Below are 14,199 nucleotides of genomic sequence, written 5' to 3'. Positions count from 1 at the left end.
GAATTCTGTAAATTGTAAAAGTTATTAAGTATTTCATGCCCCGTAAATGAATATATTGAAACACAATGCAATTATGCATATTCTCATTACGTCCATATTCAATAGTACATGTTGCTCTCTTTGCACTGTTATTACTCCTTGCGTGCGTTTCCCCCCGCCCCGTGCATGCACTCGCGTACGTCTTTTACCTTCGCTCAGGTAAACTCGTTTCCTCCTGAAATGAAGTTGTACTTTGCATTTTAAGTGTTTTAATTATTATTCGCACTCTTATGGTGAAATTACACGCTTCTATCAGAGAATGAGAGGGCCTTTAGATAACGAACTTAATAATTGCACATGTTGTGTGTATTTATGGCAGTAGATACGGATATGTCGGCAGTCACCGTGCAGGAATAACATGTGGGCGATGGGGTTGAAACATCACTGTAACGTGCAATCAGAGGACGGGCGCGGCATGCATATTTATGAAATATTACCATAACATTTCCCAACTTCAAAGTACACTCCTCATATGGGGATGCTCTACGCATTTTGATATTATGTCTCCCGTACTTTATTGGCAGAATATCCTGTATCAGCAACGCTGCGCGATCTGAATTTTCTAATACATGAAGGGCTCAGGAAAATACGAACGTGTTTGCTGGATGCATTCAAAGGAATCACGAAGCGGCAGTAACGAGTTCGAGTTCATCTTATTTCCTATTTTCTTCAATAACATTCTTGAACCTAAACATTTTCAATTATCTTGAGGGTAATTTCCGCACATCTGTTCTAGCCATCGGCTTATCTTTGTAATTAGTGAGTAAACTACAATGCACTTGAGTGGCAACCTGAGTCCTTTGTCAGCACTGAATTCCAGGAACCAAACAAGAACTTGTTGATTCCCAATGGAATTTCAATGGGATCTTTTTATTAAAAACACGTTGAACTCTCTTCTAGTTGAATTCTCCTCAACTGGTAATTACTCGACTCAACCTTATCAAGGATATCAAGGCACATAGGGTATGATACGCTTAATGTAAAAATACTTTCGTCCAACTCATTTGAGTGCTTGGAACAAGTGTAAGCATTTTAAGCTCTACAGTTAGCTACATGGTAACTAGTCTAATTACAAAGAGTACGTACGTGCTTAGACCACATCGCAAGGAAATTGCCGTATTAGAGTCGACTCCTTACAGGATCGTAATGGATACTAGAACGTAAAGTGGCGAGCCAACCGCTCTAAGTGCATAATGTTTACACACATGGCAGAACAAATATGGAAGTATGAGGAGCTCCTTTCAATAATGCAAACACTGACCATTCTGAGTATTTTAACTTTTCCAATTAATTAGATTTCCGAATTCGCAAATAGTTTGATGGTTTAAAATGAATATTTGCGGAATGGAAAGGATGGAATGTTCACAGCAGTTGTGCTCTTCACTTATTCGTCAAATTTATATTCATATATAGCGACATGGACGTTCGATGCAATTTTGGTGGTTGAAACTATAATAGTAAAGTGGCCAAGCTGCATAAATAGTTACAAAAGGGTCGATGGAACTGCTTTCCTGTGAACAATTTTTAAGTCGGGAATTAGGATGTATCAACCAAGTCACGTCTACTGTCATTAAAAGACCGCACTTTCATTTAGTTTCATTCAGTTTTCATACAGTTTTATTTTTTAATTAAATTTAGTAATTTTTATGTGAGGTAATCATTAATTTCTTCATTTCGTTCTTCATAATAATTTACGAGGTGTTCAGTCCACAATCATCAAACAATCGGGACCCCGTACCACAAATTGGCCAACTAGGCAGACGCACATCTCCCAAACACTGAGAGATAGGTGCTTACATCCAAAAAGGGAGAAGTCGGCGGATCAAACAGTGCAGCCAAGGTCAATATTGGCATACCGCGAGGATTACACCCGACAAAGACAGGATTTAGAAAGCTTGCCATTAGTTTTGCTAGTGCGGTCAAGGGTATTCGATTGACCATCCTGCTAAAAATGCTTCACGAGCAAATACTCACCCCTGAGGAACAAGAAACTGTCGAAGACCTTGTCGTCAAGCAGATGTCCAAGGGATGGAATGCGAGGCTTGTGTTCACCGGGATATGCTTTCGACCAGATCACATACCGCTTGACTACACGGCGGAGGATACTATGGAGTAGCTTCCGGCTATAGTTCCTAAATTGGCAAGCTGGAAAGTGGCAAGACTCCCGACATGTGGTGGTGTTTCTTCCTAAAGCCGCAGCTCTAGAAAATTGCTCAGAACGAGGATCTCTATAAGCATTTATGGAGAGACCAGAGAGCCAAGGTGGGGGCAAGGGTAAACTCCTTACGATCGGGCTGGATGACGGATCTGTCGAAGCAATCAAATGTCAAAGTTGCCAGATCAACAATTATTATAATTTGGTAACAAACCTGTGCAGGTGCACTGCAAGAAACCCGATGGTCTGGTGCCAAAAGCTGCGACATTGAACGCGAACGCGGTAAAAATGGCTACAAACTTCTCTATTTTGGTAACCCACACACTCAATATGGTGCTGGCATTGCCATCTCAGAGGGTTTCCGTGATGCCATTAAAGAAGTCGAACGATTTGATGATCGGCTGATGAAGCTCACCATTATATCAGCTGATCGCACTATTCACTTCTTCGTCGCGTATGCACCACAGACAGGTCGACCTGATGCCGAGAAAGATGCCTTCTGGTAACTTCTCGATGAAAAGACTTGTCACGTGTCTGCTGACGATTACATAATCATTGCCGGCGACCTTAATGGTCATGTGGGTGAAAAGGCAGACGGTAACAGGTGCCATGAGGGGAAAGGGGTTCGGAGCGCGCAATGAAGGTGGCGAGTGTATAATCGATTTTGCGGACACCAATGACCTTGTACTTATGAATACATGGTTCATCAAACGATTGTCTCATCTTCCCACATTCTATAGTGGGAAGAATAAAACGCAAATCGACTATATTCTCATAAGACGCCAACATTTTACCACTGTCACTGATTGCAAAGTCGTTCCCTATGAGACCATCGCACCTCAACATCGGCCGTTGATTGCCGTCCTGCGAATTAAGCCACCGATAAAACAGCGTGAGGAACGCACTGGCCCGCCGCGCATTAAATGGTGGCGATTTGGTGAGAAGAAAGAAGAAACGGTCTCACTCATACGATTGCCAACCATTACGAATGTGGAAGAATCATGGAACCAAATGAAAGACACGATCCACAAAGCGGCCTCTGCAACCCTCGGGTTCACCAAGCCGGGTAAGCGGTACATCAACTGAGATACTTGGCTTTGGAATGATGATGTTGAAATGAAGGTCCGTGAAAAGAAACGCCTCTACCACAAATTTCTCGACGATAAAATACCTGCTAATTGGCAAATTTATAAGAATGCCAACCGGGAAGCAAAGAAAGCGGTCGCTGTCATCCGAGCGAACCATTTCAAAAATCTTTACGATAAACTGGACACTCGGGATGGCGAGAGAGATCTGTATCGACTTGCTAAAAGCCGTGATGAACGCACACAGGATATCGAACACTTCTGTTGTGTTAATGACAAGAACGGTACTTTGCTTACCAACCGTCGAGCCGTAACGGATAGATGGCGAGAATACTTCGAGGAGATTTCAACAGAAGAATTTACTCATCCTCCACTTCCACAATAATTGCCGACATTTGGAGCAGTTCCAGCAGTCAGCGCAACTGAAGTCGAGGAGGCAATAAAACAAATGAAACCAGGGAAAGCAACAGGACCTGACGACATCGCATCTGAGCTCTGGAAAGCGAAGAGCTGGGACCCAACACTCAGTGAATTCTTTAACCGGGTTATTCAGGAAGGAAGAACACCATCTGACTGGCAAGAAAGTACTACTGTTCCAATATGGAAAAAGAAAGGTAGCCCAGCAGAATGTTCAAATTACCGTCCGATCTGATTACTTTCCCATACCATGAAGATTTTTGAACGCATTCTTGACAACCGTATTCGCGAAAACGTTGAAAAAACCGTGAATCAAGCCGGATTTGTCAAGAACTGCGGAACTACTGACGCAATACACGCTGTGCGGTTACTCATGGAAAAACACCGTGAGAAGCATCGCCCTCTTTACATTGCCTTTCTGGATCTAGAGAAAGCGTTTGACCGTGTACCACACGAACTCATCTGGTATGCTTTACGACAACACTTCGTGCCAGAAGAACTCGTGCGCTGGGTTCAATTGCTCTACCACGATCCGAAAAGTAAAGTTCGAAGTATGGCGGGTGTATCAAGACCGCTTCGTGTCTCTGTCGGTGTTCATCAAGGAAGTGTCCTCTCACCACTCCTCTTTGTCCTTGTTATGGACACCGTCACACGGGATATCCAACGTCCAGCGCCCTACGCACTGCTTTATGCAGATGATGTTTTCCTAGCATCTGATAGCAAAAATGATCTCGAGCAACTTGTTCAAAAATGGAATGATCGCCTGATGCAAAACGGTCTCAGATTGAATTTAAACAAAACTGAATTTTTGACGACCGATCCCCATGAAACAGGCACAATCATTGTCAGCGGCAGTGATCTGCCCAGAACTGAGCGATTTAAATACCTCGGGTCAACGCTATCAGCCAATGGAGAACTGCGTTATGAAATTGCTTCACGCATTAACGCAACCTGGATGAAGTGGCGTTCCACAACTGGTTTCCTTTGTGATCGACGTATCAACGAACGTATCAAATCTAAAATTTACCGCAATGTCGTCCGTCCAGTCGCTCTCTATGGTTCGGAGTGTTGGCCGACCATAAGAGACAATGAACGGCGTCTTGCGGTAATGGAGACGAAGATGCTACGTTGGACTAGTGGCGTCACACGTTTAGATCACATACGAAATGAGGATATCCGCGATCGTTATGGGGTTGCACCGATCGTGGAAAAGTTGCGAGAGAGGCGTCTTCGATGGTATGGTCACGTAATTCGTGCAAACGAGAATTCACTTGCCAAGATTGGTCTGAACAGCGAAGTCAATGGTAAACGACCAAAAGGCAGACCTAAACAACGGTGGCTTGATACGCTAAATGGGGATTTGAAAGCCTCGAGATTGCACCCAGATCAGGCATTCGATAGAGCCAAATGGTGAAGCCGATCATAGTGGTGAAGTGGCCCGGGACCTCAACAAAGTTGCTATTGGTGAATATGATATCAGCTGTCCGCCTAAGACAGTTAAGTTATCAAGGGATGTATCCTGATGGAACAGGCACCTAGCCAGAATGAGAACAGAGATGCGAAAACTTTTCAGCCAGGCAAAACAAATTGGAGATTGACCAAGGATTAGAATTAGACTGCGTACAGCAACGCAATCAGGGTAGCAAAACGGAAAAGCTTCAGGGAATTCTATGAAGGGATCCAACAAACCACGGAGGCAACCAAACTATACACAGCTATTGGCAGGCAATATCCTCTGTCTGTCTGAAGAAGAAAGACGGGACATTTATCCTGAATGAGCGGGATAGGGTACACCCGCTTCTTAGAACTCATTTCTTGGGATCCCTGGGAAGAAGGTAGAACTGGAAACTAGCAAAAGAGGTATATTCTGAAGCTGGGGTAAGGTGGGCAGTGGGAACCTTTAAACAACTGAAATCACCAGGGGTAGATGGGATCTTGCCAGGACTGCAGCAGGACAGAAACAAATGACCTCCCTACAACAGCCTGATTAGCTGGTACACTGACGGATCCCTCACGACAAAGGGAACAGGTGCCTTTTTTAACCAATGGGTAAGTACACTTCTGTGGAATCGGAAACGGGTTCGGGGCTATGACACTAAAAAATAAAGGCCTGAAGAGTCGCGCCTGGTCGGTTATGCAGACGACGTTGCGGCACTTGTTGCCGGACGCAATGTTGAACAGGCGCAAAGCAGACTTGGCATATTGATGCGATGGGTAAGCGGATGGATGACTGCTCGCGGTTTCAACCTTGCGCTGGAAAAAACCGAAGTAGTCATCCTGACCAGAAGGAGAATCCCGACCTTGCGTCCCATATCGATCGGCGAGTTGACTATAGAGTCAAAACCAGCGATTAAATACCTTGGTTTAATGCTCGACTCGAAGATGAGCTTCTTCGAGCAAATCAAAGCAGCAGCGGACAGGGCTGCAGCAGGAGTTGCGGCCTTGAGTCGGCTAATGGCGAATGTCGGGGCCCTATATCAACTAGGAGACTCTCCTCATGGGAGCAACGCAGTCCGTCCTTCTCTATGGTGCGGAGGTATGGGCTGATGCCCTTGACAAGGAGGTGCATCGTAAACGCCTCGCTCAAGTGCAGAGGCGGGGAGCTTTGAACCGGCTGTGATGGTGATTGCGGGAGTGATCCCCGTTGCCCTCCTTGCCAAGGAGCGCAAAGCTATCTACCGCCGTAAGGGCGAAAACTTAGGAGAAGTGGTTGCCCGTGAAGAACGTCAACGCACCCTTAAAGAGTGGCAACTTTCTTGGCAAAATGAGCCAAGGGGCAGGTGGACTGCGCGGCTCATCGAAAAATTAGATCCGTGGTTGAACAGAAAACACGGTGAGATTGATTACTTCCTTACCCAACTTCTAAGTGGGCATGGAGGTTTTCAGTCTTACTTGCACAGGGTTGGGAAGGCGCGATCTCCTGATTGTGTGTTCTGCAATAGAGTGGCGGATGACGCTGAACACACCTTTTTCTCTTGCGAGAGGTGGGACGGCCTCCGCCAGCAGCTTTATGCAGACACAGGGGAGCTCTCTCCAGATAACATTGTGCGAGAGATGCTGAAGAGCGCTGGCAGCTGGAATCGTATTGCGAATTATGTTCGGGCTCTTCTTACTACGAAGAAGATTGAACTCGACCGGCAGAGGGATCGGACGGTAAGGGGTTCCCTGAACTAACAATTCCCTTCCTCCCCTCCCCTCCCGTTGGTGAAGGGAATTCCCTGACTTGAAGGCTCCCAAAGCCGGGAGAGCGGGAGGGCTAGCCCGAAGTAATGTGTCAAACAGTTCCAGGCTAGTTCTCTGATGACAGGGAGGTGTTTAGTTGGTAGTCCGCCAGCGTGCTGTTGCGGGAGTCCAACACTCTGTGCGTAAACGCATTCACCTATCCTACTCCCCAAAAAAAAAAAAAAAAAAATAACTAACGACGAGGTAGGTAAACCGTGCAGTGAGGAAGGGTGGAAGTTCCGCAGGCCGACTAATAACCTGGTCTGTGACATCCAACGATGTATACTGGTAAACTTTGATTTGCATCAGTGTAGCAAAACTCCTGCTTTAATGAGTCGCGCCGACGCACGGTCCAGACAAATTTTGCATGGTGGATCTCTTTGGTCACTCAATCTAATAACGCGAAAGTGAATCTTCCGGCCGTGCAATCTGAAATACGTAAGTGCACCATAATACAAAGATGATTGTAGTTGCCGCAGCGACATATAACCACATAGCCGAGACTCAATCCCATCAATCCCATTCTGGAGATGCATAGAGCCTGGGAATACATGGTCTATGCAAGTCCATTTCGCTCGCTCGTTAGAATTCGTCGTGAATCTTGGCGGAGGCTTCAGCCTGGCGGTGAAGAGGATTGTTTCGGCAAGTACTGAAACTGTTACTGGTTACTGTTACCGAAACTGTTGTGATGTTGCTGTTGCCGCCGCCTCTATCTCCAACGGCTCTTGGTCACCAGTTTTCGCGATGACCTTAAGTCCATCAGGCTCCCTGATAATGATTGTGTCAATGCTGCGCAGTCACATCCACATAGAGAAATGCTGGACGAATCTCTAGTGGAAGAAGAGCGGTAATATGTTGTATCTACCCTCGCCATTGTTTTCTCGTAGTAGGAGCAGTCGATAAAAAGGCTCATATCCTCAGTCCACTTTATCGGGTAACTGGGAACCTGCTGAAGTAGTCGCAACAGCTGCAGGAGGGGGAGCCATGCTTCTGGACATCGTTCCGCCTAGACGTGAACCGCCCCACAATTAGCGGTTTCAACATCGTGGTATCTTCACCAATCTGCCGAGACGCTACCATTCAGACTGAAACTATCTATCCCTTCTTTTTCATAACCGGGCTTGAGATCGGCTATGTCGAAATTTGGTTTATTTTTACTTGATTTAACTCTGCTTTTTTTGTTGTTTTTTTTCGTTCTGAGTTCTACGGCTCCACGCACAGTGTCGAGCTATTATTTTTGTTGTTGTTTCAATACTAATTTAGCTCACGTGTTGATTATTTGAAAGGTACGCGTGAAGTCCCATATTAGTTTTGTTATTTTTCAGGATCCAGTGTGAAGCAAAGCATCAATTAAAGGACACAGGTTATGCTAAGTAACGAAGAATGAAATTGCTCAAAGGGCTCTCACTCTCCTTCACTCCCGAGCCTGGCCCGAAACTCATTTCCACCTGAAATCTTCTCCTGTAACTACTGAAATGCTACAACCCTACTGCTCACTTTTCACTTGATCATTTACCGGGTTTCTGGTACTTGATAGTGGCAGGAAGGCATTTTGGACAGGAATCGACAATGGCGCTGGAGAGGGCTATTTTTTGCAATGATTGCCTAGTCGTGATATAGTAGGCCAATATTCTGCGAGCTATAATAACTGCCGAATTTATACAGGGTGCGGCAGCATAACTTCCTTTTTTCAAAATTCAATAAAAATTATTGTATGCATCGGAAAATATTTATTTATTTTTTATAATGTAGGTACATGTCTAAAGTTTTTATTTGCATTGTTTTGAAGATCAAATCTGTTAGGTGACGTTCCCCATTCTCCATACATTGCGTAAACCGATTTCTAGCGTTTGTCATGACTCTTGTTAGCATAGCAGGTGTTATGTTGGCAATTTCTTCTTGGATGTTGGTCTTCAAATCTTGTAGGGTTCTTGGACGGTTCACATAAACACGGGGTTTCAAAAAACCCCATAGAAAAAAATCACAAGGGGACAGATCGGGAAAGCGTACCGGCCATTCCAAATCGCCTCTAATTGAGATAAGGCGCTCTGGAAAGTGTTCCCTCAAAACAGCCATCGATGCTCTTGAAGTGTGTGCTGTTGCACCGTTTTATTGGAACCAAGTGTCCCCCAAATCCCAATTTTCTAGCCGTGGGAAAAAAAATTCTGTAGCATGTTTACATACCGGTCCGAATTCACTGTCACTGTAACCTCATTTTCCTCAAAAAACCAGGGACCAATAATTCCAGCTGAGGAAATTGCACACCACACTGTGACTTTGGGTGAATGCAAAGGCTTTTGATGCAATTCTCGAGGGTTGGTGTCAGCCCGGTAGCGCATGTTTTGTTTGTTAACCGACCCACAGAAATGAAAATGGGCTTCATCGCTAAAAAAAATAATAGCACCCTCGGGAACGACATCAAGAAGAAGCTCACACGCGTTCATCCGAGAATTGAAGTCACGTTCTGAAAATTCCTGCACTATCGCCATCTTATAGGGATGAAAATGAAGATCATCACGAAGAATTCTTCTCACAGAACGATCGGATAGTGGAAGGGTAGATGCGTGTTTGCGTGCAGAACGCCGTGGCGATGGCAACATTGACGCTCTCACTGCTTCAATGTTCTCAGGTGATCTAACGGGCCGAGGGACTCCAGTTCTTCCTTTTGTCGCACTTGCAGTTTGTCTGAATGTAGTGACCCATGTAACAATTGATTAGCGGTCTGGGACGGGAGCCAACGGGGCTAAATTAAAGCGATTCCGAAATGCACGCTGTGTTGCAATAACCGAACATCCGCTTGAAAAGTAAACCTCAACGGCAAAGGCACGCTCCTCACTATTCCAACGCATGATGGCGACTGAACCATGTCGGGACAAAACTTTACAGTATCCCCTCTTGATCGAGACCACTAGCGCTCCGCTATGACATCAACTAACTGAGTAGCGCGCATTTTAAAAAAGGAAGTTATGCTGCCGCACCTTGTATATCGAAATGGGATCATGCGGCCGAATACGAACACTAAGGAAGAAATTTGTACGACTTTCAGCGGAATTTGAATAAGAGAGGCAACCCCACCCTTGGGTGTGGATTAAGTAAGGTGCGTGTTTACTTCTTTGGAAAGGTTCGTTCTCTAATAGCTGCCAGGTTGTCAGTTTGTAAGCTGCAGTTAACTCTCTATCGCTGTTTGGTTACAGTGATTGGCTGTTTCTGATTATGAAAAGCTAGGGTTTTACAGATTTCGTAAGAAAGTTGGATGGAATATTTCAGCGATTTAAGTGGAACCGGAAGCGAACGCATTTCTAAAGATTGATGAAGTTGAAGATTGATGAGTGAGGACAAGAGAGCATAGGAAAGATGAAGAGCCAATTTAGAGCCCTTAAAATCTTGCTTTCTCCAAATCGAGCGAGACAAGTAAGACATTCTAGACCTAAGGCAAGTGAGATATTGGAACCCCTGCAGGTACTCTCCTTTTCCTGTTTGGAAGGGGAGTTCGTGCAACATCTGCACTCCGAAATTCCTGCCGAGGTTAAGGAGCCTTACAAATTTGCATTGCTACTACCAATGAATGAATTGAGATTTCCAATATAGACGAGAAGACGACTTTTTATGATCAATTACACGCAGTTCCGAAGAAGCTTCCTAAATCTGATATTCTGATAGTGGTGGATGATGGGTATGTGATGAGAAGGAATGACCGTAACAAAAATTCTGAAATTTGCAACTTTGATCACCTCGTCATTGGTGGCACATTGTTTGAATTCAGTCCCAAGGTCACTTGTATTTTGACTGATCGGGGAACAATATCTAATCTGATCGAACACGTTGTGATCAGCAATTGATTAAATAGTTGTCATCAGAATATACGTAATAAAAGGGGGCAGAGTGGAACTTTAACTGCAGGCTTCTCATCAATAGTGAAGAGAACTATTTTCCCAGGATTTTCAGTCGTATAATATACCAGATTGGGATTCCGAAAGGTTAACGACCATCTTAAGTGGCAGCGGGCGATCAAGAGGGAGATTTATCTCAAAAACCTAAAAAGGTGGCAACATTAAATGCAGATACTGAAGCTCCATCGAAAAGCTTCGTCGAAACGTGCGTACAGGCCTTTTGTGCTATCCAGGCTCGGGAATGTGTGGGGTCTTTTGAGTTCTTCGATCCCTCACGCGTCCTTTCTAATGCGTGGGTCCGTATCGAACTTTGAAATTCACAAACAGGTTGATTCGCGCGAACCTACCGAATGACCAGCACGCGAGCTAAACCAGGATATGAAATGAAAAAAAATAATGCCGCGCGCGTGGAGCTGTAAAACTCTGGACCCGAATGCCCCAATCGAAAGGAAGGATCCATGATGGATCACATCCTCGGCCGATGTCTCTCTGTCATCGATCGAGGAAGTGATCCGTCGTGGATCATTCCTTTCGACTGTGGCACTCGGGTCCGAAGTTTTATGGGTTCACGGGCACGAGCGAGCCGTTTTCCTTTATTTCATTTCCTGGTTTTTTTTGCGCATTGGTCATTCGGTGGGCTCACCGGTGCAGACCTACACATCGGAAAGAGCACGACAATTTTTGCAAAATGACACATAAGGAATCGAAATACTCAAAGGTCCCCCCACATTCCTGAGCCTGGCTAGCACAGAGACGTGCAAGCACGTGTCGACGGAATACTTCGATGAACTTCAGTATTTGCGGACGGAACTTCATTGTTAATTGCGCCACATTTTTAGATTTTTAGGATAGTTCTACCTTCTTGGCCGTCTCTGACTACTTAGAATGGCCGCTAAACTATGGCGATCCGAACTTGGTCATTACAAAGCTGATTTCGACGGTCTTTCGGGGTACTTTTTCCGCACAGCCCCTACAGTAACTGCAGAGTTGCTATTTCCAGTCATTCGTTAATCATGAGATCCCAATGAGCGGAAGAATGAGATGGTCGTTAATATTCTGAACAGGTGCAACTTGACGTATAACAGTCGTCGATTGAATCTGAATGTGCTGTCTGACGACAGTCTTCAATGAAACTAGCTGAAAGCTCAGAGTTCAAAGATCCTAGCTATGCCCCACATAAAAGTGTTTGGTAACCATATATAACGTAACTTTTTACCCAGCTTTTAGTGGTTATTTTGAAGGTGTTTGCAAACAATCCCGAAATATTTGATTCAGTTTCTTAGAGGAATGGACGTGGCTTCATGTAGTTTAGCTTCCAGGTCATAGATACTGCAATTCATGAAACTATAAATGTCTAATAGGTTGTATGTTAGCGAGGTGGTTTTCTGGGTATATCAAATTCTGTTGTTCAGTTGTGAAATTGGTCCATTTGCAGCTCGTTAACTTTTGTTCTTGCGCCTTTTTTTAAAGAAAACAATTTTAATATTCTCGCCCAGTTCACCATCAAGAGAAATAACAAATCAAATCCCGGCGATCCGGAAGGGGTAAATGCTTGAAAAGAGAAAATTAATTAACCTCTGATAATAGAAAATTTGAAAAGATAAACGAACCCATTTTAAAGTTTCTGAGTCGGTCCCCAATTATAGACTTGAGTTGTAAACTAAGTATCCTTCATTGTTGCTCTTATTTTATTGTATAAACAAACACTTACTTTCCCATCCAAATACTTATTCTAAGCATTGTAAACTGCATTTTAAAAGCGTAATGAAGTAGAGGTGGTCATTTTTTCAAGTCGTTTCAGCTTTAGGAGTATCCTTTATCGCATCTTAAACGCAAATGTGCATGAATAAAGACATTCCCCTTGGGGCAATAACTCAATTTTTTCCTGTATAGAGTTCGTAGGAGGTTATTATTTGCACGACATCATTAGGGACGAAAAGTTGATGACATGTTGCACCTATAAACGAATCACGCAACCCCATTTTTCGCACCACCGTATCCGTCCCCATGTTGATTTCTCCAGAGATCTAATTAACTCTCCCTCGCAATGATGGAAAATCATGAAAGGAAGATTTTTCCACTGAAAAAGGGAGCTGTGTATGAAAATTAGAAAATATGACTCTTCCTGGAAGCCCGAGGAGAAAAATGAAAACGAATTTTAGGGGGAAAACTTATATCGACCAGTTCAATGTCAAAGAAAGTGCGTACATTTATCAAATTTGCAACTTCGTTCCAAGTTAGTTGTTTCGGGGAGAACGTGACGAGTTGAGGGTGTTCATGAAGTTCCGGTCTTGTTACTTTCCACAGGTCGACTGTAGATATTAGATTCATTCGCATTTCATATCTTCCAGGCAATTTCTCTTTTTCCCATTTTCTTTGAGTCGCCAGATGAGAATTTATGGCACAAGATCCCTTTGTTCATATTGTTGGAAGAAATGTTACTTCATAGCCTTTTGGGCGAAGTTGCCGTTTTCCAAATAGTTGAACTTTTCAAGACTGGATACAGAGAAACAGCTCATCAAAGTTTAAAAGTTGACAAATAACAATGAAAGTATTCGTTTAGAATCTGAAACCATTTTTTTCTTCATTATTTCATTAGAAGGTGCCTACAATTGGAGAATGAAAGTCGAAGTCTCATCTTTCCCCTCTAAAGAAATTGAGACAGTATCCACTATGTCCAAGAATTTAAAATTTTAAAATCTACAGTCAGTGTTCAAATGGCAATTAAGGATCTTGTGAAACATTGATAAATTAATTTAGTATCGTCGGTTGATTTATAGGAAAAAATTGATTTCCCTTCTGTAAAACCGCCATTATCCAGTAAAAATATGTAGTAGATAAAACGGCAAATGGAAGACATCTCTCCTAAGAATGACGGCACCAGAAAAAGGGGCTACTTCCTTGTCATTGATAAACTTACTAATTAATAAGCGCTGTAGCTTAGGAGAGGAAGAAATAGTAAGGGCCTCTCTCAATGCTGTAACTCCTCGTCCGCTCGGTTAGGATGACCGAGGCGAGTTTTTAGTGCAGTTACTCCCGTACATGCATACTTTCTTTAGCCCACTTTCCAGGGTCGGGTTGCGATATTAAACATTATCACGATATCGAAATACCTCTTTTTGAAGCGCCTTACTTTTAAATACAATATATGTCTGTCTTTTTTTACGAGGAGGACATCTTCAAACGACACTGGATACGCCAGTGTGCGGGATTTTTACCAACTAACACGGAAGTAGCAAATGCTGGGAATTTAAGAAGGCTCGGACTGCAATGAGAAAATTAAGTTTATAGAGATAAACCTCAATAATCGCAGTGTCGCTCAGGATATACTTGAGCAGACCACCTACGGGCCTGATGTGGAAATTGCCATCATAGCGAACCATACAGAAGC

The sequence above is a fragment of the Hermetia illucens genome, chromosome 5 (assembly GCF_905115235.1).
Source record: "Hermetia illucens chromosome 5, iHerIll2.2.curated.20191125, whole genome shotgun sequence".
Classification (NCBI taxonomy): domain Eukaryota; kingdom Metazoa; phylum Arthropoda; class Insecta; order Diptera; family Stratiomyidae; genus Hermetia; species Hermetia illucens.
The sequence above is the reverse complement of the archived record's forward strand: the minus strand, read 5'-3'. Positions refer to the sequence as shown.